The sequence below is a fragment of the Perca flavescens genome, chromosome 12 (genome assembly GCF_004354835.1).
Source record: "Perca flavescens isolate YP-PL-M2 chromosome 12, PFLA_1.0, whole genome shotgun sequence".
NCBI lineage: Eukaryota > Metazoa > Chordata > Actinopteri > Perciformes > Percidae > Perca > Perca flavescens.
The window spans coordinates 8,862,796-8,886,912 of NC_041342.1; the positions used below are offsets into that span (position 1 = coordinate 8,862,796).

Consider the following 24,117-nt stretch of genomic DNA (forward strand, 5'->3'; position numbering starts at 1 on the left):
CTTGTGTATGTTGGGTATTGTACCGGAGGATACACACATCTTGACAACAGACGCTATGGTGCCGTTTAGCTATGGTTTCTGGTTGCAGAGTCATTCTTAGACACTGGAAGTCAGACACACCTTCCTCATATGATGAATGGTTGGACCTTATGTCAAGCATTGCCAGCTATGAACGTGTGATATTTAGAACCTCCGGACGCTTTGATGTGTGTATGAAAATGTGGGGTCCTTTTCTCTCATTAACTGAGAATGTATCACCGGTATAAAAGGAAAAAAAAGTCTTCCAAATATATATCTTGCCTCTGTGTTGTAACCTACTAGTACTGTAAAGTCTAAACATTATTTATCTTCTTCTTTGAGACCTGTATCCCTTTTAATTTTTTTATTTATTTTTATTTTTATTTAATTTTTTTTATTTATTTTTTTGTATGGGGGGCATTATGCTGGGTTAATGGGTTTAAAAAAAAGCCAGCTGTCACTATTAACACTCATTTTCGGACTGTTGTTAATGTTCTGACTGTTGCTCATGTTCAAAAAAAGTTAAATTAAAAAATTAAAAAAAATGAACAAGATGGTAAGCTTAAAAACCAGACTAAACCCCCATTGAGCTGGTTTGGGATGAACTGGACAGAAAAGTGAAAGCAAAGCAACCTACAAGTGCCACACATTTATGGGAACTTCTGCAACAGAGTTGGAAAGAACTTTCTGAAAAATATTTGATTTCCATTGTAGAAAGAATGCCACGAGTGTGTTCAGCTGTTATATCTGCCAAAGGGGGCTACTTTGATGAGTCAAAAATTTAGAATACATTTTGGTTTATAAATTGATTCCATGATTCCTTCTTTAACTTAAATTGTTCATTTGTTCTATTCTTTCATTTCAGAGTACAATAAGACATTGAACTGCATGAATTTCAATAAAAACCAGAAGAAATTGGGGTGTTCTAAAACGTTTGACCGGTAGTGTACATATGGAGGAGGCTATGACCAGGGTCCTGGAAAAGCAACAAAGAGGGCTTCAATCAGCGGTCAACATCGCAGTGAAGGAAGCGTTGGCAGAAATTGACACCTCGCTTCAACAGTTGGAGAGGCAGGGAACTACAGTAAGAGATCTATTTCAGCGACTAGATGAGGCGCAGAAGGACAGAAGACAGATGAGAAACACGGTGAAAGCCTGCATTGATGACCAGAGGAAATTTGAGTTGAAGTTGGCTGAACTAGAAGACAGATCGAAAAGAAATAACATGCATCATTGGACTGAAAGAGGGCAGCGAAAATGGATCCCCTCCTTACTACCATCGAAATTGACAGGGCACACAGAATCTACGGCAAGGGTGCAACAACACGCACGCTGATTCTCAGGTGTCTGAGATACCAGGACCGTCAAGCAATTATTCAGTGGGCAAGAGAGGCACAGCAGGAAGGCTCTGCTCTGGCCCTAGAAACAGAGCCAGAGCAAGAGGAGGATGTCTCAGAAGAAGAAGACTTCAATCCAGACATTGATCCAGACATTGATCCAGAATTCTACAGATGAGGAAGAGGACCAAGAGGAAGAAGCAGGTGAGGTGACATACCAGTCTAAGAATGGTCTACTTTGGTCTTCATTATCCCGGGAGAAAGCAGGCCGAGCAACAGTTGAAAATATTGTGAGGATGACCCCAGGGCCAACGCGATATGCTATTTCTCATGTTGATGACATCAATTCGTGCTTCAGACTCTTTTTGCCAGAGTCTATTGAACAGACTATACTGGACATGACAAACTTGGAGGGGAGGCGTGTGTTTAGGGACAGGTGGGAAAACTTGAGCTGGGAAGACTTCCAAGCCTACGTTGGCTTGTTGATTCTGGCAGTATACCGGTCAAACAATGAGGCTACACCCTCTCTCAGGAAGGCACAGTCTGGGAGGCCCATGTTTTGGGCAACTATGAGCTTAGCTTAACTATGAGTTCAATGTCATCTCAAGAGTCATTTGATTTGATGACAAAGATACATGACACGCTCGCCGGCGAAATGACAAACTTACTGTCATCAGAAACGTTTGGGACAAGTGGGTGCAGCGCCTGCCACGGATTTACAATCCAAGTCCTGAGGTGACGGTTGATGAGCGCCTGGTCCCTTTCAGGGGCCGCTGGCCCTTCAGGCAGTACATTCCAAGCAAACCTGGCAAATATGGAATAAAGATCTGGGCAGCATGTGATGCCAGGAGTAGCTATGCTTGGAATATGCAAATGGAAACCTATTGATGGAAGGCCAGAAAAAAAACAGGGCATGCATGACAACCGGTCTGAAGGGACAGTGAAAAACATAACTTTTTCACTTCATATGCACTTGGTCAGGAGCTGCTGAAACGAAGACTCACCATGGTGGGCACAGTGAGAAAGAACAAGCCTGAACTTCCTGCTGCACTGGTGAAGCCAAAGGAAGAGAGACCCTGTCGTCCAGGTTTGCCTTCACTGACACACACACTGTTGTGTCATATGTTCCGAAGAAGGACAAAAATGTCATCTTGATGAGCACACTAAACAGAGATGCTGCCATCAGCACAGAGGAGCACTTGAAGCCACATCATCCTGGACTACAACAGACACAAAGGGGGTGTTGACTGCCTTGATAAGGTACAGTAAAGTGCTTTTCATCTTTCATACATTTTCATTATACTTTTATTCTTGACATTTTTTTGTAAGACAGATGACCTGTTTGTCTAATCTCATTTTATTTCATTGCCGCTTACTGCTATCTATACCTGCAAGCGCAAGACCGCCCGCTGGCCTGTAGTTGTGTTCCACAACATTCTGGATGTGTCTGCATACAACGCAACCTGGAATCGTGGGAAATCCTTCAAGAGGAGACTCTTCCTTGCAGAGCTCGGGAAAGCTTTAGCTACTCCTTCTATTCAACGACGACAGCACCTACCCCATACACCAGCATCTGCCAGTCTGGTGAGGAGTATGCAGGGCCCTTCCCCTCCCCCATCCCGTCACCCTCAACAAGTGCAAGCAAAGCAAAGTAAGAGGTGCACACTCGTGCCCCCTGGGATGTGAAAAGTGGCATCACATGCCACAGGTGCCAAGCTTCCATTTGCAAGGGACACTGCACCATGACTGCAATTTGCCATTTGTGCATGTGAACAAGACACACACACACACACACACACACACACACACACACACACACACACACACAGTTCATGTCAGTTCATGTTTTCATGTTGCCACTTATGCATGTGAACCACCAATTTTCGCACACACATGCATGCATGCAAACACAGAAACACCCCCACACACACACACACACATATTGTAGATGGTAATGTTCTAATAATGTTCTTTTTATAATAAATGTTCTATTAAAAATGCTTTTTGTCATTTTTATTGGTATTTGTTAAAATAAGAGCAGTTAAAACGGTCCAGTCAAATTTGACCGAAAACAGTAAATTAAGGGGGGTAGCAAGACACAGTGTTTAAAGGTTAAAAAGGTAAAAAATAGAAAAAAAAATGTTGTATCAATCAAAACAAGTGAAAGTGCCTGAAATGTAACAATTTGGTAACTTTGTGTGGAAATAGCAGGTGCAGAAAGACAACATTTCCACACACAGACACCTACAATCAGACTTGACCACATAAAGACACACAGACACAAAGACACACAGACACACAGAGGGGTGCAAAAAAGAAGGGCAAAGATCCTACGGAGTGCGCAAACTACAGGCCCATCAGCCTCATTGGAACTGATATTAAGCTTTATTCCAAAGTCTTGGCACTACGCCTAGAACGCTTCATCGAGAAGCTAGTCCACCCTGACCAATCAGGGTTCATACCAAAGCGTCAAGCTGCAGACAATATACACACATTACTCCATGTAATAGAAAACAGAAATACCGATTGTTTTGTTACTTAAAATGACGACTCTAAATTAGACCTGCTTGGGAGACGAGCCGGCTCAACTGCAACCTGGCTCAACGCTGGCTCCCCCCTCACTCGCTTTGTATAAAACAGTGGTTGGCGTATTTTCTAGACATTGTTATGCTTGAGCTCTATACAGCAAGGATTATCAAAGCCAAATCATTGACTATCAATCTATGGAAAAACGCAGCAGCACAAATATCAGACCTAATGACCTCAGCGCCACAAGAAATAGAGGAGAGCGATTAGACAAGCTGTGAGTTTGTTTATTTGTTCTAGTTTCCTTGAGACCGCAGAGGGTAGGGGGTGGGAGAGGGTTTTTGTTCTTGTTCAATTTGTGTTTCTCTGCTCTGTATGTTTAATGTAGATGTTAAAAAATTGATATACGCTACCGGTCAAAAGTTTTAGAACACCCCAATTTTTCCAGGTTTTTATTGAAATTCATGCAGTTTGATGTCTTATTGTACTCTGAAATGAAAGAATAGAACAAATGAACAATTTAAGTTAAAGAAATCACAGACACAGCTGAACACACTTGTGGCATTCTTTCTACAATGGAAATCAAATATTCTTCAGAAAGTTCTTCCCGACTCTGTTGCAGAAGTTCCCATAAATGTGTGGCACTTGTAGGTTGCTTTGCTTTCACTTTTCTGTCCAGTTTATCCCAAACCAGCTCAATGGGGTTTAAGTCTGGTGACTGTGCTGGCCACTCCATGTTTTTAAGCTTACCATCTTATTCTTTTTTGCTAAGGTAGTTCTGGCATACCTTGGACTTATGTTTTGGGTCATTATCTTGCTGTAGGATGAACCCCTGACCAACTAGGCGCATACCAGAGGGTACTGCATGGCGCTGCAAAATGCTGTGGTGGCCGTTTTGGTTCAGGGTGCCTTTCATCTGTACAAATCACCGACCCTGGATCCAGCAAAACAGCCCCAGACTGTCATGCTTCCTCCTCCATGTTTGACAGTTGATGTCACACACTGAGAAACCATCCTTTCGCCTACTCAACGGCTGCAACTCGACCTATCAAACCTGAGCCGCCTATCACGCAAGCTGTTGACTCTCAGAAACTTGTCTTCTGATTCTCTTGTGGCTTTGGGTCTGCCAGACCTCTTCCTGTCAGAGTTTCCCCCAGTTTCTAAGTGCCTTTTGATGGTGAAGAATACTGTACACCTTGACTTTCTTCGCAATTTCTCTGTAGGAAAGACCAACATTCTTAAGTCTGTCTCTCTTCCATTGTTAATTGCCTTTTTCCCGCCATTTTTATGGCAACACACTACTTTCTGCAGTACAATACTGTTCAAATAATGCTCACGAGGGTATGGTACCACAGTGTGTTCCAACAGTACTTTTATACAAATAGAGAGGTTTGTAAGTAATCCAGACAAGTTGGAACACCTGTGGGAATTGCTAGCACCAACTTTCAAAGCTTGATCAACCTCCATTGCTGCAGAACAGCTTTACATTGTTAACCCATTTCTTGTTCCCTGAAAAAGGCATTTTTGTAAAATTCTGAAATGTACATTATTTTTCAGTTTTGGCTAACCTTACTTTTTTTTTTTAACCTCAGGCAGTTCACCAGTTTTGCTGTAATTAATCGCGATTAATCGCTTTTTTAAATTGAGACTGAAGCTTATAATAATGGATATTTAAATGCTAAATCATTTAAATTTGCAAATATGAAGAAAAAAACAAACAAGGAAAGGTTCTGCTAAGTTCAGAATGTTTAATATCTTTCAGAACAACAGCAGCAACAATTTGGCTTATTTAGTCCTGCTGAAGGCTGCTGGAAACGGCTAGAAACTGTCTGACTTGAGAGCAGATTTTTGTCACCGTCCCCGGCTGCTGTCGCCTGCTCTCGTCTACTTTACAGGCGAGGCGCAGTTCATCTCCAACGAGCCTATGTTCAGTCGGCGGCAGGGCAGTCGGGACTCACCCGGAAATGGCGAGCGGAGTGAGGTGACTAGTATCTCAAAATCTTCTAAACTGACCTTTCTTGAGCTGAAATGAAGACAGATTCGCTTAAAATGTTTTCAGAAACATGTTTCAGTGAACTATCTTAGTACAATATGAGATCGTATTCTGAACGGCCGCCATGACAGTCTGGCTCTCAATATCCGGAGAAAACAAACCCATGTGACGCGTTCGTCCAATCAGCTGCCGGTTTTCATTACTTGGGCAACAATACAGAGTAGCGCCGCCTGGTGTTATGGAGACGTATTACGTTTCTCAGCCGCCACATGAAGTAAACAAACACAGCTGCGTTAATTTCGTTAATTTTTTTTAACTAGTTAAATATTAAAAAATGAACGCAAAAATTAACGCGTTAATTTTGACAGCCCTAATATATATATATAATATTTTATTTATATTAAATATTGTCTTTATGCCTATTCATTCATAAATTGTCCTTCACGGGGGGCATTGGGGAAGGAAGATATAGGGCTTTCTCTAGTAATCCTGCGTGTACCTGACTGGTAGCTCCAGGAATTTCTTCTAATAAAATCTCTTTAAATCTCCAGTACTAGACACTCTCTGTCTCTTATCTCTGTGTTCTGGGTTGGAACCGCAGTCATAACAAGTAGATGTCACGGTAAATGAGTCTGAAGTTGTAGAATCTGAACATTATCCCATTCTTTATATGCTGATGCTACTCAAACTCACTATCTTATACCTTCTTTTATTTAATTCCTAATTACTTACTTTTTCCTGGCCATTTTGGAAGAGGTAGACCGAAATCCAAAAGAGGGCAAAAACGATTTTTGCAACCTCCAAAAGCCATTAAAGATGGGCATTATTGGCAGACACTGACTGGGCAAGGCCCTTACGATGGTTTATAGAGTACTACATATTTTGTTGATTCATCTTGATTTGGTTGTCTTTCTAGATCCTCACTCAAGTGCAGTTAATGCTATCTTCTAGTGGAACCAGCCATTGGAAGTTTTTACATAAAATAGTTGAACAAAAACTCTTTATTTGCATTGCCTTCCACTTTTTCTTTCTGTCCCTTTTGTCTCTCTCTCTCTCTCTCAACAGTGTTCGCTCTCCCAAGGCCAACAGGGAAAACTCCAAAGGCCAATTCTGAGTTGAAATTAATGCAGGCTTGCTTGGAAAAAAGAAATGCGTCAGTCCCAGAGGAAGCTGACCACAATCAGGTGAAAACAATCTTAATTTTTAATCTTTTAATTGTAAGGCATTTCATTTGTATATTGCTCTTAACTATTAGTATGATTTGATCTAGATTTGTTTGATATTTGAAAAGGAGTTTCCTAAACTTCAGGTTCTGGTAAAACTGTTATATTATTATTTAAATGTTTTAACATTTGTTTCTACATCTTAACATTTGTTGTCACAATTAATTGAAATGTTTTTGTTATTAAAGTTGGCAGAAATGATGTGGTTCTGCTGGAGGCCTCGACTGATGACAATGTTGCGATGGTAATGCTTTTATTTATGTTTTAATTACATCATCTGTATCTTTAAGCTCAATTGTTGTGTTGTAAGACTGAAAAATGTCATACCCTCAAAAGTATTTTAGAGGCCTTAGTGTTTGATGCATATGATTAGCAATTTCTGGTATTACTGTTTAAATAGTTTTTCCTTTCCTCACAGACAAGATGTTTGCAATATGGCCATCCCTTCAGAAATCCTGGAGATACATGCCAGCACATTTGGGGAGAGGTAAATAAAGCCAATTTTGTCTTTTTCTTTGTTTGTCAGGTCTTTTAACAATTATAGTACCAACCTTTTTTAGCCAACTTTGAAGGATGAAAAACCTAGTATAGTACCATGTATAAACATGTTTTTTGTGTCACAAGTGATAGTGCACCTGGAGGCTTAGATGAAAGCCAATACGGATGAGAACATCAAGGGAGCCAGGAGAGTGTGGCTGGGCCATCACACACAATTGCTCCTGACGCAGCTACTAATGCAGCTTCTGGTTTTATATTTGTCACTGTAGGATAATATTAATAACATCCACTTTCACATCTGTTCTTCTGTGATCAAAATATAAAAATTCTTCATCTTGACGGTTTCCAGGACTAACAGCCTACAACAATTAAAAACAGCATGGCAATAAACCAAGATCACATAGTGTTATTTTATTATCATACTCATTCTGCAAATCTCCGTGTCTGAAAATGGATGCAATTTCACATATTGCAAGACATGGCTTTCTTGTATTATTTTTTTAGGAAAGTGAATATAGCTGGCATTACATAAAAACTAAAACAAATTATAATTTTTAATATATATAATGTGAAACCTGTTTAATCTAGTCATGTAGCATTGCACAATGAGCAGGACAATTGATTTGGTGTTAAAACCTGATTACAGTAATGACAATTTTACTAGTTGCATTGCTCTTCAGATGATTGGTCCATGCATAATGCTTTCACAATGTATATTTTCCGCTTGGAAGAGTGTTGCTGACCCACATAGGGCTATTGAAGATTTCAGGAGGTATCTCCTTGGCCAGAAGGAGGAGATGCCATTAACCATCAATATCCATGAAGATGTGGATCAGCAGAAGATGGCCATTATTGGCAGACACTGACTGGGCAAGGCCCTTATGATGGTTTATAGAGGGTACGTACTACATCTTTCGTTGACGCATCTTGGTTTGGTTGTCTCTCTAGATCCTCACTCAAGTGCAGTTAATGCTATCTTAGGGGAACCAGCAAAACAAAAACTCTATTTGCATTGCCTTCCACTTTTTTCTCTCTCTCTCTCTCTATATATATATATATATATATATATATATATATATATATATATATATATATATATATATATATATATATATATATATAGAGAGAGAGAGAGAGAAAAAAAAGGAAGGCAATGCAAATAGAGTTTTTATCTATATATATATCTATATATCTATATAGATATCTATATATAACTATATAGATATCTATCTATCTATCTATCTATCTATCTATCTATCTATATATATATATATATATATACACATACACACACACACACACACACACAGTCCGGAGCCCAGCTGAATGTCTCTGTACTCGGTCCGTTTCTGGTGGTTGATTAACGCAGATGTGCTGATTTGCTCTCATAACGGGCCAGATGGGTAACACACTACCACGAGTCTATGAGGCAACTGTCTGATTATTCCACATTTTAATTGTGATATTTTGTTATTAAATTCTGAATCTGCCACGTTCTCTGTCAGGTAAATGTAGTAGTACAATGTCTTCCTTCCTTCTTCAATAAAAGAATGCTAGAAATTATTTCCTTTTATTTGTTTTAAATTCAACGAGCAATTTGTTGTATTTTAGAAGAATACTAAAAGCAATAGAAAGTCAGAACTGAGTACACTTTAATATCTGATTATATATCGCAAGTAATATCGTTATTGTGATATTCAACAACGTTATTCCATACGGCATATTTTCCTCATATCGTGCAGCCCTTGTACAATGGTTCTGGAGAATGCTAAACACAGCAATACAACAGGCCAAGCAATCGGCCCGTTCCAAACAGGCACATTTTGAACGGGCACTGTACCACGTTGTGGCGCGTCCCAGAAGTGTGTGTAAAGCGGCTCTCCGCTCTGCTTCACTACAGATACGCGGCAGGTCTATTTTAACGTGAGCCGCAGGGCGTTCAAATACCCGGGACGGAAGTGAAACAGCGAGAGCATCCAGTCAATTTACCAAAAGAGCCCCCCCCGCCCCATTATCATATACGTCTCCTCTACAACACCATGGGCAACAAGAGATTCATCTTGGAGGTGGAAAAACATAAGACACCACAGATCGTTTTTATAAGAACCTCGCCAGAAAAGAGAAGGCATGGAGTTTAATTGCAGGAGTGCTTGAAGTGGAAAGTAGACACTAGCTAAACAACACGCAAATTGTTATTTAAAGAACTTTAAGTACCTAGTCAGGCAGGCAAGATGCTGACGCTCCCGGTGTTGTATGGCATGTGGTGGGGGATGGAACAAAACTGCGGTGCAGCCGAAACGCAACACAGACGTGCCTGGTGGAAAATAAGGTAAGTGTGTAATAAGCACAAACATCTGCTACATTGTTTTTATACAACTACTTTGAAATCTAGAAAAAGTATGCCTATTGTTGAGTTGGCGGCGGGAGGGCTAACAGCTCTTTTCACTGAATATGCAGAGAGCCTAGCAGGGCTATTCACCTATAGTGCTCAGAGGGACACAGAGTTCAGTGCCCATGGGCTGGATATTTCCCTAAACTATTGTCAATAAAATAAATCTTATAATTTCTGATATTAAAATACAGAGTGAAGTTTACAAAGAATGAATAATGTAAACATGACGATGATGTCATTCAAGTACATATTAAGTAGCTATGTGGATTTTCAGCTGATGATGGTTTGTTTACGCCAGAAGCTAAGTTTACAAGAACTTGTCCAAATATCAAGATTTGTGATAAACTAAGATAAACCCTTTGACTACAAGCCAACAGCTTTCATGTTTGGCTTGTTTGAAAATATTCGCTATATTGCAAAGCAGCATGCTCTGATTGTGTGAGACGCGGCAATGAGAGACTGCATACAGACACAGACAGAGCTGATTGAAATATTGCTTTCTAATCTAATTTATGCCTGTTGAACAGGTAAGTAAGTATTAGTAGTAGAGTATTGCCACTCTTCTCTCTATGAATATTAAACTTGCTGTGCAATCAAATACAATCTCCTGACTCTCATCACGTCAACTGTCCCTCACGAAACACTTCTAAAGTGAAATCAGTCCTGATGATATGTTTAAAATTTCCGTTCTGATGAGATAGTCACTGGTTTTTAAGCCTAGACATTCTAGGCGAATCTCAAAGGTGCAATATGTAATATTTACACTGTATTAAATCCAAAAATGACAACAATATGTCATCAGATATTAAAGAAACATACAAAGTTGAAATACTATCCATTCTGACAACAATGCTAAAGCCAGTATTTTCTCCTTTGGAATTTTCGTTCCGTGCGGAATGTCTGTTTGTGTTTTGGCCTGTGTGTTAACTGCCCATTTTGACAGCCAGATATACCTGTAAAAATGCAAACCCAGCGTGCTACAGCCATTGAAGCAGCAAACAAATGAACGGGATCAACGGAGAGAGATTCTTTTTGTTTGTTTAATGAAAATAGATATACACTCACCTAAAGGATTATTAGGAACACCCTACTAATACCGTGTTTGACCCCCTTTTGCCTTCAGAACTGCCTTAATTCTTCGTGGCATTGATTCCACAAGGTGCTGGAAGCATTCTTTATAAATGTTGGCCCATATCTTGCAGTTGATGGAGATTTGTGGGATGCACATCCAGGGCAGCTCCCGTTCGACCACATCCCAAAGATGTTCTATTGGGTTGAGATCTGGTGACTGTGGGGACCATTTTAGTACAGTGAACTCATTGTCATGTTCAAGAAACCAATTTGAAATTATTCAAGCTTTGTGAAATGGTGCATTATCCTGCTGGAAGTAGCCATCAGAGGATGGGTACATGGTGGTCATAAAGGGATGGACATGGTCAGAAACAATGCTCAGGTAGGCTGTGGCATTTAAACGATGCCCAATTGGTACTAAGGTGCCTAAAGTGTGCCAAGAAAACATCCCCCAGACCATTACATCACCGCCACCAGCCTGCACAGTTGTAACAAGGCATGACTGATCCATGTTCTCATTCTGTTTACGCCAAATTCTGACTCGAATCGAATCGAGACTCATCAGACCAGGCAACATTTTTACAGTCTTCAACTGTGCAATTTTGGTGTGCTCGTGCAAATTGTAGCCTCATTTTCCTATTTTTAGTGGAGATGAGTGGTACACCGTGGGGTCTTCTGCTGGTGTAGCCCATCCGCCTCAAGGTTGTTTGTATTGTGGCTTCACAAATGCTTTGCTGCGTACCTCGGTTGTAATGAGTGGTTATTTGAGTCAAAGTTGATCTTCTATCAGCTGGACTCAGTCGGCCCATTCTCCTCTGACCTCTAGCATCAACAAGGCATTTTTGCGCACAGGACTGCCGCATACTGGATGTTTTTCCTTTTTCAGACCATTCTTTGTAATCCCTAGAAATGGTTGTGGGTGAGAATCCCAGTAACTGAGCAGATTGTGAAATACTCAAACCAGCCCGTCTGGCACCAACAAGCATGCCACGCTAAAAGTTGCTTAGATCACTTTTTGTTCCCATTCTGACGTTCAGTTTGGAGTTCAGGAGATTGTCTAGACCTGGACGACGCCCCTAAATGCATTGAAGCAGCTGCCATATGATTGGTTGATTAGATAATTGCATTAACGAGAAATCTTACAGGTGCTCCTAATAATCCTTTAGGTGAGTGTAGCTGCAAGCAGCAATGAGGGGGCCAAGCAGTACACTAGCAGGAATGGCGTTGTCATGGCATGAGCAAGCACTCACAGCAACTTTGATGGCAATTGGATAAAGAATGGCTGAGATATCAGCTCATTTACTTTGTTACAGTGCCCCTAGAGGCCATATTACACCAATGTCCTTGTGCGTTCTCACAATCAAGTGCCAAGGGAAGGTTCAAAGTGTCTATGTAATTAGAAAGACGTCCCCATATTTTATATTGATGAGGGGGCATTCCACCTTAGCAAAATTAAACGTCTTGCCACAAGTGTTATTTTTGGCTTAGTTGGATGCATGGCATGAAGTAAACTTTTTTGACCACCAGCCAGTGACTTTTTACTTCTTTTTTTTTTTGCCTCATAAAGGTGAAAAACAGGACTTGCTGTGTCTCTATGATCCTATTCTGTCCTATTCATGGTAGCCTACTCATGGACATTGCGCCCTCATCACGTGCTATAGAAGGGGGGCCAGCCTTGATAATACTGCATAGGGGTCCGGTGCTGGCTCGTTACGCCACTGCATATAAGAGATTAGATGACGTGCACTACAACAACAAACAAACACTGGTGAATGTGGACCATAACACATGAGTTGTTGCAAAAAAGTTTCAACTTTTTTTGTATAGTTCTTAAAAATAAAAAAATAAATAAAAAGGAAACTTGTTTTGGGGAGAATAATAATTAGTACTATTAATTAATTACTCTGGGCTGCGATTTTCTAGGAACCTTACCAAAAAGGCTCAGGATGATAATGTTATAATATGTATAATATGAAAACGGCTGGTGGATTTAAGACACAAAATAATAATTTATTGAATGAATCAAATATGAACATATCTGTCAGTGGATTGTTGATCTTTATATTGTTAGTTAATTTCCTATCCTGGGCTGGGACTCACATTCATACGTTTTAATAAAGTACTTATTGGGCTTTAACTTATCATTGCACTCAGGGCCGGCGATTGCTATAGGCGACCAAGGCGATTGCCTAGGGCGTCAAATGTGTTGGAGGCGCTGTGTCGCCCTTAGGTCTACTTCTCCTTAATAATAGAATTAGAACGACAAGCAAAATAAAACGTGTTTATTAAACATGATCATCCTAGGGGGCCCCCTCAGCCACACGTTTACTTGTCAACCTTTCATTACGCGACGTTTCCCGTCTCAGGTCAGACTCAAACACACGGAGCTCTGAAGCAGACCTGTGTGTTAGTGTTCACTCTCTCTGGAGAAATAGAGACGAGCAGCAGCACAGACAGCAGGGGCATCGGACCGGGGGTAAAACCAATACTGATTACCAGGGCCCAAGGGGAGAGAGGGCCCTTGAAAAGTCTGGAATATATTTTATTTTACCTGGATATTTTTATTTCCTAATAACATTTGATAATGCATATCAGATGATATGTAAAGTTAGTGTATTGGCTGAATAACTTGGTTGATTGACCCACTACATTTTGTATAAAAAAAGGTCTCTAAATACATAAACACTAACAATGCTGTTTGCATACAACACACCATTGTAATAGCCTCATTTAAAACATGTTTAATTTTAAATTAATAGGCTATAATGTCTATAATTAGCAGTAATAGGCTAATCAGTGTCATAGGTAGCTTGGTAGCTCATCGGTAGATACATATCATGTCAACATTATAGTTATGTCAGATTTAGTAGAAGCAGATGTTAACATTGTGGAACACATGGCCCTCAGTTTCAGAAACTGTCCCACCAGGGAGTGGAGTAGCAACAGACCCCTCATCATCCTCTTTGGATTTGAGACAAGGTGAGCTTATATCAAAATTAAAGCAAACCATGTTTAGCCATTTTGACTGAAAGGTGTTTAGTAACACTAACATGTTAGTGTGTTTTATTATATTAGGTTACAATTAGGATAAGAGGTTAATATCAGATGTATCCTTAATAGAGAAAGATGATGGAGAATATATGATTGAGGATGATGGGAGTGAAGACAGCAGGGAGCTCTGAGCACAGTGTGGAAATGAGAGATGAGGAACTGGAAAGTAGGCAGAGCAGTGCAGACCAGTTTTTGCCAGAGGATCCAGGACTATGGACGCGCTCTGCTGCGGGCAGGAGAATAAATAGTTAAAAGCAATACAGAATGCCTGAGAGCCTTACTGCAAAATATTCCATTATGTTTTTATATTTGGATTGTAATCTATGTTTCCTTTTAGATAAAGATATTTCCAGTATAAATTGTTTCAGAAAAAGGTAAACAAAAATTAGAGCATAAAAATTCACCAGAATGCAGGAAATTAAGTATTTAATGCTCAAAATTTTCAGGGGGTGGACCCCCAGACCCACCCAAGTATAAGTCACCATGCACACAAATCTGGAAACAAAACACTGGCCTCTGGGTTGCCAGACCAGTTATGATTAGACCAAATGTTGGTGCCGTCTAACTTACATGGAAGCTAGAAACTCAAATGAACATACATTGCTACTGTATCGCTGACACAGCGCTGTGGAGATCTGGCAATGCAAGAATAGTAGGGGGGGCAAAACTCAATCTCGCCTAGGGCAACCAAAGGGCTAGAACCGGCCCTGCGGTCGCCTGAATACCGCAGCTAGGAATAATGGAATAGGACTCCGGTTCTATTTTCCACAAAATATTCCTACAGCGGCAACAGATTCCCACTGCCTGTCATCACTGACCAACATTCAATCGGTAAGCAACAAACTCGATGAACTGGCGTTAAGAGCTGAATATGACTGTGAATTCAGACAGAGCAACCTTGTGTGTTTGTAGGAATCATGGCTCAAAGACTATCATGAAACTCCAACTCTGTCTGGGTATACCACCATAAGAGCAGACAGAAATGAGCGTAGCTCATGTAAATCCATCGGAGGGGGGTTGTGTTTATTTGTCGACAATTGTTGGGCTGCACAGTATTGCGTTCAGGAGCAGGTGTGCACACAGGACTATGAAATATTGATTGTATCTTTCAGACCATTCTACCTTCCGTGAGAGTTCGGTCGAATTACTATTATTATTCTTGTGTATGTGCCCGGACCAAATGACGAAGCAGCAGGGGAAAAAATAACCGAGAGCTATAATGATGCACTCGCCCAGCCCGTCTTTGTCCTCAGGGACTTTAACTCATGTAACTTGTCTATACATCTGCCCACTGTTCATCAATATGTTGACTGTCCTACTCTGTTAAATCAGACCCTTGACCGCTGCTACGGAAATATTCCTGAGGCATATAAAGCAGTGTGCAGACCACCCCTCGGAAAATCCGACCATAATGTAATTCACCTCCTGCCTAAATATAAAACTCTGCTCAAAAGGATGAAACCAGCCATCAAGCAGATACAGATGTGGTCTGAAATAAACAAAGATCAACTCAGGGACTGCTTTGACAAAACAAATTGGGACACATTCTTTGAATCCTGCCAGAAAATGTTCCTTTTGCTCAGGCAATATGGAATTAGTGCAGGAAAAAAGGAAACTAAAATTAAATTAAAAATCAATTGCTGACATTAGGATAAACTCATAAGAGGTAAAAACAGGAGGGTATCCTCAAGGCAAAATTTTTATATAAAAACAAGATAGAGTACATTTTTTAGCGGTAACATAAAACAGGCTGGGAGGGTTTAAACACTTTAATGGGAAAAAGTTGCAAAAAAGGTGACAGTCTTGTAGCTTGCTGTCAAAGTCTTGTAGATGAAATTAATGTTCTTCTGCAGGTTCGATGCTGTGGATGATAAGGGTGAGTGTGATGACATCTGTAAAATCCTCCCTATAGGTTCACCAATATTTATCACAGAAGATGCTGTTGCCAAAAGCCTCACCAAACTAAAGCCGAATAAGGCCACTGGCCCAGATGGCCTGAAAGCCCGCTTACTTAAAGATTTTGCCCCACAATTAAAAGGTGTTTTTTCAAGGCTTTTTAACTTCCTCCTAGTTGCTGGTGTACCCATGTCTTGGACATTTTCTTTAATAAGGCCCATACCTAAGAAGCCTGGTGCAAGTAAGCCTGAAGATTTCCGACCCATAGCCATCACCTCCATATTGTGTAAAACAATGGAGAGAGTTCTGGTAGATCTCCTGACGTCTCAAGTGACCAGCGTGTTAGATCCGCTGCAGTTCGCTTATAGAAGTGACAGAGGGACTGATGACGCTGTGCTGGTCCTCCTAGACTCTATTTCAAAACAGCTTGCACTCCCTAAAGGGCATGCTAGAGTCCTATTCGTAGACTTTAGTGCAGCTAACAATTATATGAAGCTAAACATTCTCCTGCAAAGACTAGCCAATATTAACATAGATAACCCCCAATTTCCACCAGCTGCGGAAAGGCTCCAGAACGGCGGCGGAGTCATTAAGTTTACATTAAAGTCAATGTGTGTATTTCCACTGACTGCAAAACGGCTGTGTTCCGAGTGCGTCCCAGCTCCAGCGATCCGCAGCCCTCCGGAGCAGATACGCAGAGCTTCTATTTTTGCCGGACGCCGGAGAGCTCCGCAGCAATTCAGCACACGGCAGATAGTGAGGGACAGGAAGTCGAGCGTAGAAGCAAATAAAACATCAGGTTAATTTTCAAAATAAAATACACCATGCTCACGGCAGATCATATTTCCCTGCACTACACCTTGAAAACACAGCACAGAGTTGTTTCCCCTCTACTCCTCTGGTTGGAAACAAACTGTTGTTGGTTTTTTGGTTCTATTCTACATGAATTTGCGAGAACTTGTAGGTCCTCGTGACTACAGCTGTCATGGCCACAGCTGTGCCGCAACAAATTCGGACCTAGTGGGTATTGACGGACGGAGGAGCACGCAGCAGACACGCAGCGGAGCCAGTCCACAGCCGTTCTGAATCCAGAGTAAGGGTCTGATTCTCTGGATCAGAGACTTTCTCTCCTGTCGCCCTCGGAGGGTATGTGTAAATGGCATTTTGTCAGGAGTGCATACCATCAGTACAGGCTTCCCACAAGGCAGCGTTCTTTCCCCTTTGCTTTTCTCTCTATTCACAAATTAGTTTTCTGTAAATAATATCACCTTTAAATTGATAAAATACACTGATGACATGGCCTTAGTTAACCTCTTCCCTTGAAAGTATGGTGCAACGATAGCAAGCTAGAGATCAATGTGGCAAAGACAAACTAGTTACTCTTTTGCAAAAAAACAAGATATAACAACAGAGCCAGTTTTACTAAATGGCCTAGCAGTTGAAACTGTGGGAACTTTTAAGTACCTAGGTACGGTTCTTGACAACCATCTGAGTTTTTCAGATAACACAGACTATAATTTTAAGAAATGCTCACAACGACTCAGTCTCCTTAGAAGACTGAGCTGTCTGGGCGTCAGTGCTCAGATTACTGAGCTAGTATCCACCACACACATTGAAAGTGTTTTAACCTTTCACATCTCTGCTTGGTTTTGCCATTTAAGCTGCAAACTTAAGAACAAGCTTAATAGGATAGTGTCAATGGCTAGCAAAGTAGTGGGAAAACCCCCAAAAAACTGACAGAATGAGGATGAAAGCTAGGAAAATCCATGCAGGTAGTACACACCCTCTTTCCAGCCAGTTTGAGCTCCTGAAGTCTGGGAGGCGCTTCAGAGTGCCTCTGGCAAAAAGTGTATTTAGAAAACCCTTTATTCCAAATGCCATCAGTATCCTCAACCAAACCAAGTGACAACATCAAACTGAGCTGCTATTTTAATGAATTTAAGCCTATTTATTCTTTTTCACCCTGATATTTTTTCTTTTCATATTTTTTATACTCAACTTACTATGTTTGCTAAATCTTAATATAGTATTCTTGGTATTTGATCTAGGAAAAGGTTGTTTGTATTGTAATGTATTTCATAGAAGTAATCCAACGTAGCCTCTGATCTGTTGTATGTGTTCACTTTAAAGGAAAAATCTAACAAATAGCAAGATAGCCCTGTAGCTTATGTCTACATACTTGAATGTACTATAGCAATTGTTTCAAGATGTAATATGATCTATAGTGTCATTTGTTGATGTATATTTGATATATTATAGAGTAAGAATGGTATCTATTTCACAATATGTTATTAATGAGTTTTGTATTTTATCTGATATATACCAGTGCTTTACATATTGGTTTGTTTATTGTATTCAGTGTATTTATAGACCATTTCTATATTATATAGTCCATGTAATGGCTAAAGTTACGTGTTAGGATCTCGTAGTATTATTGAGATATTTATATAATTATGGTGTATTTTATAATTGTATGTGTTGTTAATTGTCCAGTGCCTATCTGCTGGCACTGTTATTGAAGTACTTTTTGAAAAGACACTAAAACAACAACAAAAAAGAGAGATATTTGGCTCAGAAATAAACATCCAGCACTTGAAAAAGATAGAAAAAATAATTTCTGTATCTCCACTTCTTTCCAACCCACAGTGCTATCCAGCCTGTGGCTTTGTAACTTCCTAGATTCCCCTAGGTCTGAGGCCGGTAACACATCCTTGTTGAGTGGAGCGGTGTAAGCAGAAACATTCAGAAAAGTCGTTATTAGTCCTGACTGAGGCCTTTGGGGCAGAGTATAATAGTGATAAATTTATGTCTAAGGCCAAATTTTTGCATTGTGTAAAAGGCTTCAGGGGTACTAAATGAGGGTTGGCTATAGATTATATTATAAAGACGGCTTAGGTTGTAGAAGGAATACCTATTTCTTATAAACCCTGTCTGATCTGGAGATATGATGGTCGGCAGTATAGGGTCTAAGCAAAGCACTAATAATTTAGAAAGTAACTTTAAAGCGTAACTCTCGCCCAAATGCAACCTAGGGTCTTTTTGTGAATGTACCCAAGTCAAACTTTTGTTTAAAAGCATATTTAGGACAGAATCACCACTTTTAAGATTTACCGTATTTTTGTTTTTTGGTCAAAATGGCCTTTTGAATGGGAGTGATGGGGGCACTTTTATGTTAGCCTCAAAATAGCTATTTTTAAAACACTAAAAAGGCTCGACACAACATTAAACTTTGCTCGAAGTATCACCAGGGTCTCTACACCTTAACAAAAGCATTGACAACATTGTTGGTGTACCCAGAGTTTACTAAAAAGAAAGCTTTTGAACAACTCACTGTAGCTCTTGTTGTTTCCGGCCGCTACCACCTTGGCAGTCAAAACGAGTCGATAGTCGAACGCGAATGAACGGACTCCATAAGAGGCTCCTTTTTCAACTACAAGGTCAATACTGTTTTTCAATAACGACAAAACAAGAAATAATCCCGGCATTTATATGGAACTAAGCTTTAGGAGCTTTCCATCTTTACTCTCCTCCCTGTTACAGTATGTTGCATTCGGAAATCGATTGTTTTTGACTGAAAATGGCTGCGGTCGGAAACAACAAGAGCTACGGTGAGTTGTTCAAAACCTCTCTTTTTAGTAAACTCTGGGTACACAAACAGTGGGCCTCATTCACCAACCATTCTTCAGTCCCTCCAGAAAAACGCGATTATGCGATCGCATAATTCAATGCATAATCAGCCAAAGTCCGCATATTCATGCGGGGGCTGCATTTTTTCAAATTCGCCGCACTTTCGCTGCATAAATTGCCGATTTCCGCGCAAAATATGCTGGGCTTGCATGATTTCTTAATCCCCTCATTTTCGTTGCATAAAAGTCACATATATCTTTGTTGAAAAATGTTGCATTTACTTCACACAAGAGCAGCCATTTTCCCCTGTTGCCATTGGAACGTTATGAAGTGACGTAATTACGCGACGTGAAAGTCATCGAAAAGCTGCAAACCCCGCGAAGAAGCCATGATGAAGCCCGCAAATCAGTCTCATTTGCCAACAAAAATAAGCGCAAAAGACCGCGCAAGGCAGTTTAATATGTAACATGTAATTTCCCATGTAAGATGATTGATTTTGCCATGAAAGAATTAGCCTATGTTTTATTTGCAGAAACTACTGTTCTGTGAAAAGCTTACTGTAAATTATTCAGTTTTATACTGCAGTCTTCTGTAGGTTACACTGGACTTTGTGTGTGTGTGTGTGTGTGTGTGTGTGTGTGTGTACACATAATACAGCCCAATGATACAAAAGTATTTTTCTGTATGTAGATTTGTGAAACCTGGGTTGCCACCTGCACTGCCATCAACATCCCACTGTCTAAGAGTGACCACCCTGCACTGAGGAAATTTCTGAATGAGAAAGTCATCAATGGCGGCACCATTCCAGGGTTTCACCAGCTTCAAGAGATGTACTTGGGAGCAGTATATGAGAGGGAAAAAGAGGAGCTGAAGACACTTCTTGCAAGAAAACCTCTTGCTGTGATATTCGATGAGACTCCAGATGTCGAGGGGAGATGTTTCCTGAATATCCTCCTTGCACCACTTGAGAAGGATCATTCTGGGAGGATCTTGGCCTACCTCGCAGATACTGTTTTCCTTGAGCAGTGCAATCATTCCACTGTATCTGTGGAAGGTGCCTACAAGAATACAGCATTCCGCAAACCTTTTGTTCAGTTGAACAGCTTCATGCTGAGTTTCTCCCAGATGTTCTTCAATGCTGGATCACGCAAGAGAAAATACCTCTGCTTCGTGACAAACAAGCTGGCAAGAAAAAAGGTGGTAATGCCTCCAAACCCCTGTGCGACACGCTGGAACTCCTGGTTCTCTGCAGTGCAGTACCACACACAGCACTTTGGACTGTACAAGGAGTTTATAGAGATGGAAATTGAGGTAAAAACTTCCTTCACATAATTCCGCAATACAATTAACACTTCCTTTTCTTCATCAGTTAACCCCCTTTGCACATACAAACATGAATAGTTCAGTAAGATCAAACATAAATATTGTATGTTTGACCTAATTCCTTCCTTTCGATTTGTGTTTCTTGCAGGTGTGTAGCAGAAGTGTTCCACAGTCTGTGGAGAGACTCCACGAGATGCTTCAAGACCCAGACCTAGCTCAGTCCCTGAATGTCCAGATCAACATCATGGCTGACAAGTGCAAAAGCTTCATAAGTCTTCTTGATATCTTCCAGAGCAGACATCCTGTGACCACAAAGATCTTCACTTATCTGGAGGATCTGCAGCTGGTCTTTGCTGCCAACAAAGAGCTGCAGTATGAGGCGCGTGCCGAATACTTTGAAGGGTTTGACTTACCACACACCACGAAAACACAGATCCTCTGCATAGTTGGTCAGGCATATGAAAACGCTGAAGAAAGCTCACCAAGTACATGTCACATGGGCAGCCGGCCATTGAGTTTCTCCAGGAGGTCAGGGTGTTTGACCCTCGCCACATTGCATTCCTAGATGACTCCGTAGCAAGCTACAAGGCCATTCCAGGTTTCACTGAAGTGCAGAGTGATGAATTTGATTCTTACTTCAAGACTCTTGGTCCAGCAGCATTCAGAGCTGCACCATCTGGCGTGGTGGATTTGGATGTGTTTTGGGATGGCCTACAGGAGAGACTTCCTGTGCTGAGTTCCTTGGCCAAACGGTACAAAGATGCTGTCTCAAACTCAGCTGATGCTGAACGCAGCAACAGCATTTAAAAACTGGTGTTGTCTAACCGAAGAAGATCAACTACCAACCAAAACCTCAAAGCTTTGGTCTTCCTTTACCACAACCAACGAGTCCGCAGTGGAGCATTTGAGAGGGAGGAGGGGGAGGAGATGGAGGGGGAGGAGATGGACGTTGAGGGAGAGGGGATGGAGGATGAGGATGGCGAATGATTGGCCAGTGTTAGAGGCTATGCAGTTATAGTTTTCATTTTCACAGTGGACTGTTGTAGTTTCATTCAGGAGTTAATACAACTTTAAAGTTGTACGATTGCACTTTTTTGTTACCAGTGGGTTAAATCATACTAGTTTCAAAAACCTTACAGTTGTAAGTATATTAGTAGTATGTAAATTTACGTTACAGTAAGAGATTGCACTTTGTGCATTGGAAGCACTTATTTTAACAGAAGATGTCTGTTTTGTATATCTACCTCTGTAAAACAGGAAGCACACATTTTATTTTTTTATATTTTATTATTCATTTTTTAGGAAGTTGTAGCATATTCCTTTTGTAAAGCTACAGATCTTGTTTGACTTATCAATGTTTTGTAAGTTTGAGCCATGTGTTTATTAAGGTCTGAAATAAAACTTAAATATTCCCAGCATTTTCTGTGATGTAGTATGCTTGCTTATCATAGGAAATAATAAGAAATGACTATTTATATTAAGGTAGTAGCCTAGTGAGAACAGGGTGTTGGGTGAATCACTTTTTTTTTCTCTTTTTCATCAAGCCGCAGTTTTTGCAAGTTCCCGCAATTTTTGCAAGTTCTTGCAATTTTTGTAAGTTCCCGCAATTTCATCAAATAAAATTGCATAAATATCCTGCATAAATATCCTACATATTCCATCTCATTTTTTAAGGAAACGTGCCGCGTAATTTTGCCCGCAAGAATCTTACGAAGAAATGTGTTCTTAAACCCCACTTACACACTTTTTAACAGGCAGGTGGCAGGTGGATTTTTAAATCCACCTGCCACAGTGACTTTTTACCAGCCATTTTGTTTTGCCTCATAAAGGTGAAAAACAGGACTTGCTATGTCTCTATGATCCCATCCTGTCCTATTCATGGTAGCCTACTACTTATAATTCTGCATAGGGATTCACATAGACAGTGAAAGTTGCAAAGAGTTTACATTTTTTTTGTCTAGTTTGTTAAAAATAAAAAAGAAACTTGTTTTGGGGCGAATAATAATTATTACTATCAATTAATTACTCTGGCTGAGATTTCCTAGGAACCTTACCAAAAAGGCTCAGGATGCTGCAAATGTTGGTATAATATGAAAATGGCTGGTGGATTTAAGACAAAAAATAATAATTTATTGAATTAATCAAATATGAACATATTCGTCAGTGGCTTGTTGATCTTGACATTGTTAGTTAATTTCCTCCTGGCCTGGGACACACACACACACACACACAGACACACACACACTGCTGGGCTGGGACATATTCATACGGTTTGATAAAGTACTTATTGGACTTTAACTTATCATTGCACTTACAATAACGAGTGGAGCTGTCCTCAATTTAGGTCATTGTGTCGTCTCATCTGTGGTTTTTCCTGCATCTACTGTGTGAGTGTGTGTGTGTGTGTGTGTGCGTGCGTGCGTGCGTGCGTGCGTGCGTCAGTCGCGGGAGAACAGAGCAGCAGACCCGCCCGCTACAGAGATCTGACAGGATTGAAACAGCGACTTTACAGTGAAAAATCGTTACAGCGTACATTGTAAAAATGTATACATGTTGGCAGGACGGTCTGAAATGTTTTGCACGGTCTTTCGCTCTACGTTTTGTTGGTAAATGTGAGATGTTCGAGTCACACACGTCTCGTCTTCATAACAGAAACAAGGAAATGAATTTGACCCGAATTTGATTTTCTCCAGTTTTAGTAGGAATAACATATGTAGCCAGGATTTAAAGGAAGGTGGCTGCGAGGATTTCCATAAGAGGAGAATTTTTCTGCGCGCAATCAAGGACGCAAAAGCTATAAAATTTTTCTGCAAAGATGTGGTCACAAGTTCATCAGGAGTCATTTCAGTAGTCCTATCTGGATAAAGTTTGAAGAGTTTGTCTTTGCTATAGTGTAGTCTAAAGAGTACTTTAAATTGGATAACAGAGAGTCTGGCACAGCTAGAGGAGGAGTTAACAGCTTCCAACGCTCTTTTCCATAGACCATCCGAAATGCTTATCTGGAGTTCGGTTTCCCAGTCGGCTCTGCTCTTATTTGCAGGTGAATCATTTATTGGTGATAAGAGATTATAAAGAAATGATACATGGCCCTTAGGCAAAGATTTAGTCTGAAGTACTAAGTCTATATTGCTGAGGGGTGGGGCTTGGGGTAACTGAGGAGAG

General features: G+C 40.5%; 1 pseudogene; it reads left to right on the forward strand.

Annotated features, from left to right (window-relative positions):
* Positions 1-919: 919 nt before the first annotated feature.
* On the forward strand, positions 920-21,942 carry LOC114565235 (uncharacterized; annotated as a pseudogene).
* Positions 21,943-24,117: the final 2,175 nt, after the last annotated feature.